Genomic DNA, 6,050 nt, shown 5'->3' on the forward strand with positions numbered 1-6,050 from the left:
GCTCAAAGCCCATAACAAAAGAGAGACAACGTGGAGATAAGGAATAACTAAACATATATTTATTAAATAAAGTAAACTAAGTACAATATACAATGGTGTGTGTAATCAGTAGTGTAAGTGAGTGTTTAGCATGAATGTGATAATGCAGGGTGTTGAAAAGTGCCAACGCAAACAACCAAAAACCACCAAGATACACAACAAAATCTATAAAGGTGTCTGCATGGCGAGAGTCTCCTCCATTAATGGGGAAGTGGTGGATTTATCCTGGGAGACACCCGGCCCAGGTGTTTCCCATGTAGCTGACGACCCTCCCAACTCCGCCCACCGGCATCCTAATAAGGAAACAAGAACAAAGAGAGAATACGGCAGACAGAGTGGGAGGGTCATCACACAGCTAGGCAGGCTAAAGTTATTTAGCTAATTCATTTGCTAGCTATCATACAGTAGGCGTACATTAATAATTATATATTTAATGTAAGTAGACATGCACAAATAATTGACTGTAGCACATATAAAGCGCCCACAAGCTACCGGTGGCTGAAAACACAATTATTGCGGGATGAACGAGTGACGAAATTCCGGCCAAGGGTGGTCCATTTAAAAAATCATTCCATTTTTTTTTAAATTGACCTCCCTTGCCGGAAATTCCATTTAAAAAAGAATTCCTTCACATGAGAATGATGGGTTGCTTGAATCTATAGACAAACATATACTTTATTGGGCGGCAGGCCAACCAATCAGAATTTGGGTTTAATACTTTTTATGGAAAAGTTTGATCTTACATGGAGAGAGAGGTTTCCAGCCGACAGATCATTCACTTGGATTAACAAAACAGGTTCCAGACAATCCAGAATAGATTTTTTGGCTTATATCCAAATGTATTGATAGTGAGTGTGTTACTACAAATATCTGTACTACTCCCCTCACAGACCATAGGGCCATTTACATTAATATCAACATATTTACCCCTGATACTAACCTTGGTAGAGCATCCTACTGGAACACTATAATGATATAGTTAAGTTTGAGGTTAAAGATCTGCTTTCACACTTTTGGGAAAGGGCTTGTGAAGAAAAATCTTATTGCAAGAACTGGGAGCTCTTTAAATTTGAGGTGTCCAAAAACCTTAGAAAATATGGTAGTAATCTTGCTAAGACCTTTCTCAGAGGTCCCCAGCCGGCCTCTCGGGGGAGGAGAAGATGGAACTGATTGAGTTACAAAATAAACTGGATAATACAGTGGGGCAAAAAAGTATTTAGTCAAACACCAATTGTGCAAGTTCTCCCACTTAAAAAGATGAGAGGCCTGTAATTTTCATCATAGGTACACTTCAACAATGACAGACAAAATGAGAAAAAAATCCAGAAAATCACATGGTAGGATTTTTAATGAATTTATTTGCAAATTATGGTGGAAAATAAATATTTGGTCAATAACAAAAGTTATCTCAATACTTTTTTATATACCCTTTGTTGGCAATGACAGAGGTCAAACGTTTTCTGTAAGTCTTCACAAGGTTTTCACACACTGTTGCTGGTATTTTGGCCCATTCCTCCATGCAGGACTCCTCTAGAGCAGTGATGTTTTGGGGCTGTTGCTGGGTGTCGTGTCTTTGCTATCGTTAAATTGAAGACATAGTTTTTATCAAAGATTCCTGTAATTAGGGATTACGCGATCACTTGAGTAATAACGTAACTAATTAACTATGAATTCGAGGGCACCAGGGAAAGTTATTAGATTACAAAGTTATAATTTCCCAATATAACCTTTCAGATATTTTCATATCTGATCAATAGTCTTCTGATTAATGATTTATTTATTTTTACCTCACGTTAGTCTCATTCCAAACGTCGTAAATTGTTGATTATCTGCACGAACCCAGTCTTCACTATGAGTCATCCATACATCAATTGTCTTAAATCATTTATTTATTACTAACTAATTAATTCACAGAAATGCATAAACAAACAAACTTAAAATAGTTACATGAAATTATGGGAGAAATATGCCCTAGTGGGCTGAACCGGCATAGCGGCTTGTTAGACAAAGGGAAAGTTGCGTTCGACTAAGAATTCACTACAGAGTTCACAATTATAACAATTGACAAGCTAATCCTTACACATGACCGCTCACTCATTCGGGAACAATTGCAATCAATATATATATAGTTACGCTCGGTGTGTGTCGTCTTGATCGTTGGAGAGAAGTTCGTTTTGGTTGGAGTTCCTTCTGTCTCGGAGATTGTGGATAGTTCAGAGTGACATTCGTTATAGAATGGATGTTTCGGCGGTTGTCTTTCTTCGCGTTCAATGATACCGAATTCCTAGCTGCAGACTAGTAGTCAATATCAAAACTTGTTCTTATTCGTATAAGAGTTTAACCACGTGGTATGGTTAAAGATTCAGCAATGTTACCTTAACCTTCGTTCTCCCCATGGAGAGAAAACATGGTCTAATGGTAATTTCTCAGTCGACTTTTATTCAGATAGCAGGAAGGGGCTGTCCTTGTATGTCTGACCCAACTGGCTCAGGGGCGGGTCCTCGGGTTTAGTTCAAATCAAAAAGGGATTTGTATTTTTCTTAATTAAACAGTCCAAAATCATATTACACAATTATACAAACAGTATCATACTCACTCATTCATTTTATACAACAAACAGATGTAAACCTCATATCTGAGGTTATTATATAAACAGCGGTATGGTAATGTAGTCCCACAGTCTCTCATGAGTTTCCCACGTGGTGGCCAATGGGCATGTTAATAGCTGGACTCTCCACCGATCTTTTATACTTTTGCAGGAACATGAAATATGTTCGTACCTCAAGTTCTGTGAGGTGGGAGAAAATTCCTTTGTCCTGAAAGTTTACCCTCTGTCTAATACTGTTGGGCCATGAGGAGATTCTCAGGAATTTACGACGTCTCTCTGTGACCACAGCATGGGTTGAAGGGGCAGGGAAAGGCAGGGAGAGGGGGATGGGGTTTGCAATACCCAAGCAGGCGACGTCATGACATGGGCAACACGGACTTTCAACTCCCTCCAAAGATTTTCTATGGGGTTGAGATCTGGAGACTGGCTAGGCCACTCCAGGACCTTGAAATGCTTCTTACGAAGCCACTCCTTCGTTGCCCGGGCGGTGTGTTTGGGATCATTGTCATGCTGAAAGACCCAGCCACGTTTCATCTTCAATGCCCTTGCTGATGGAAGGAGGTTTTCACTCAAAATCTCACGATACATGGCCCCATTCATTCTGTCCTTTACACGGATCAGTCGTCCTGGTCCCTTTGCAGAAAAACAGCCCCAAAGCATGATGTTTCCACCCCCATGCTTCACAGTAGGTATGGTGTTCTTTGGATGCAACTCAGCATTCTTTGTCCTCCAAACACGACGAGTTGAGTTTTTACCAAAAAGTTCTATTTTGGTTTCATCTGACCATATGACATTCTCCCAATCTTCTTCTGGATCATCCAAATGCTCTCTAGCAAACTTCAGACGGGCCTGGACATGTACTGGCTTAAGCAGGGGGACACGTCTGGCACTGCAGGATTTGAGTCCCTGGCGGCGTAGTGTGTTACTGATGGTAGGCTTTGTTACTTTGGTCCCAGCTCTCTGCAGGTCATTCACTAGGTCCCCCCGTGTGGTTCTGGGATTTTTGCTCACCGTTCTTGTGATCATTTTGACCCCACGGGGTGAGATCTTGCGTGGAGCCCCAGATCGAGGGAGATTATTGTATGTCTTCAATTTCCTAATAATTGCTCCCACAGTTGATTTCCTCAAACCAAGCTGCTTACCTATTGCAGATTCAGTCTTCCCAGCCTGGTGCAGGTCTACAATTTTGTTTCTGGTGTCCTTTGACAGCTCTTTGGTCTTGGCCATAGTGGAGTTTGGAGTGTGACTGTTTGAGGTTGTGGACAGGTGTCTTTTATACTGATAACAAGTTCCAACAGGTGCCATTAATACAGGTAACGAGTGGAGGACAGAGGAGCCTCTTAAAGAAGAAGTTACAGGTCTGTGAGAGCCAGAAATCTTGCTTGTTTGTAGGTGACCAAATACTTATTTTCCACCATAATTTGCAAATTAATTAATTAAACATCCTACAATGTGATTTTCTGGATTTTTTTTCTCATTTTGTCTGTCATAGTTGAGGTGTACCTATGATGAAAATTACAGGCCTCTCTCATCTTTTTAAGTCGGAGAACTTGAACAATTGGTGGCTGACTAAATACTTTTTTGCCCCACTGTATATACAGTGCTCAAAAAAATGAAAGGGAACACTTAAACAACACAATGTAACTCCAAGTCAATCACACTTCTGTGAAATCAAACTGTCCACTTAGGAAGCAACACTGATTGACAATAAATTTCACATGCTGTTGTGCAAATGGAATAGACAAAAGGTGGAAATTATAGGCAATTAGCAAGACACTCCCAATAAAGGAGTGGTTCTGCAGGTGGTGACCACAGACCACTTCTCAGTTCCTATGCTTCCTGGCTGATGTTTTGGTCACTTTTGAATGCTGGCGGTGCTCTCACTCTAGTGGTAGCATGAGACGGAGTCTACAACCCACACAAGTGGCTCAGGTAGTGCAGCTCATCCAGGATGGCACATCAATGCGAGCTGTGGCAAGAAGGTTTGCTGTGTCTGTCAGCGTAGTGTCCAGAGCATGGAGGCGCTACCAGGAGACAGGCCAGTACATCAGGAGACGTGGAGGAGGCCGTAGGAGGGCAACAACCCAGCAGCAGGACCGCTACCTCCGCCTTTGTGCAAGGAGGAGCAGGAGGAGCACTGCCAGAGCCCTGCAAAATGACCTCCAGCAGGCCACAAATGTGCATGTGTCTGCTCAAACGGTCAGAAACAGACTCCATGAGGGTGGTATGAGGGCCCGGCGTCCACAGGTGGGGGTTGTGCTTACAGCCCAACACCGTGCAGGACGTTTGGCATTTGCCAGAGAACACCAAGATTGGCAAATTCGCCACTGGCGCCCTGTGCTCTTCACAGATGAAAGCAGGTTCACACTGAGCACATGAGCACATGTGACAGAGTCTGGAGACGCCGTGGAGAACGTTCTGCTGCCTGCAACATCCTCCAGCATGACCGGTTTGGCGGTGGGTCAGTCATGGTGTGGGGTGGCATTTTCTTTGGGGGGCCGCACAGCCCTCCATGTGCTCGCCAGAGGTAGCCTGACTGCCATTAGGTACCGAGATGAGATCCTCAGACCCCTTGTGAGACCATATGCTGGTGCGGTTGGCCCTGGGTTCCTCCTAATGCAAGACAATGCTAGACCTCATGTGGCTGGAGTGTGTCAGCAGTTCCTGCAAGAGGAAGGCATTGATGCTATGGACTGGCCCGCCCGTTCCCCAGACCTGAATCCAATTGAGCACATCTGGGACATCATGTCTCGCTCCATCCACCAACGCCACGTTGCACCACAGACTGTCCAGGAGTTGGCGGATGCTTTAGTCCAGGTCTGGGAGGAGATCCTCAGGAGTCCATCCGCCACCTCATCAGGAACATGCCCAGGCGTCGTAGGGAGGTCATACAGGCACGTGGAGGCCACACACACTACTGAGCCTCATTTTGACTTGTTTTAAGGACATTACATCAAAGTTGGATCAGCCTGTAGTGTGGTTTTCCACTTTAATTTTGAGTGTGACTCCAAATCCAGACCTCCATGGGTTGATAAATTTGATTTCCATTGATCATTTTTGTGTGATTTTGTTGTCAGCACATTCAACTATGTAAACAAAAAAGTATTTAATAAGAATATTTCATTCATTCAGATCTAGGATGTGTTATTTTAGTGTTCCCTTTATTTTCTTGAGCAGTGTATATATTAAAAGCAGAAGGAGACTTTATTAGATCTAGGAAAAAAATGGATTGAGGAGGGAGAACAGAATTCATCCTATTTCTTTAGACTTGAGAAATTTCACTCTACAAATAACACTATCCATAAGTTAAACATTGATGGTGTTCTTACAGATGACCAAAAATGAATCGCTAAATACAGTAGCAATTTTTACAGAAAATTGTATAGATCTACGTACTGTCAGG

Source organism: Salvelinus alpinus, chromosome 2 (assembly GCF_045679555.1).
Source record: "Salvelinus alpinus chromosome 2, SLU_Salpinus.1, whole genome shotgun sequence".
Classification (NCBI taxonomy): domain Eukaryota; kingdom Metazoa; phylum Chordata; class Actinopteri; order Salmoniformes; family Salmonidae; genus Salvelinus; species Salvelinus alpinus.